This window comes from Orycteropus afer, unplaced genomic scaffold, assembly GCF_000298275.1.
Source record: "Orycteropus afer afer isolate SDZICR_OR568_19922 unplaced genomic scaffold, OryAfe1.0 scaffold00250, whole genome shotgun sequence".
Taxonomy (NCBI): Eukaryota; Metazoa; Chordata; class Mammalia; order Tubulidentata; family Orycteropodidae; genus Orycteropus; species Orycteropus afer.
In genome coordinates, this window is record NW_006921837.1 from 1,179,156 (window position 1) to 1,179,561 (window position 406).

The following is a 406-nucleotide window of genomic DNA, read 5'->3' on the forward strand; positions in this document are numbered from 1 at the left end:
GCCTAGGTGTTCATCAAAGGAGCATGGTGACAGAGGCCAAAGTGATGATTCCACCCTGCCTCGCTCCCCACAACCAGCTCCAGGCCTCCATGTAAACCTGGTCCCAGTCAGTGAACAGTGCCCCCTTTTACAGTTGTGGGACTAGGACAAAGCATTCCCTTCTGAATCTTGGTCTCCTCATGCTTTCAGGTGGGATGAGACTGCCCACAGTTCCTTATTCCTACCCTCCCACCCCCTCTCCCCTTTTCTCTCTGCCAGCAGCTCAGGCTGGGATAGAGGTAATGGGTTTGTTTCCTGTAGCCCCCTGCTTTGCCCCATAGGACACAACACTTGGACCCCTCTTCCACCCAACCCATTTGAGGACCACACTCATTGCTGGTTGGCTTTCCAGAGACCCTGAGAGAAG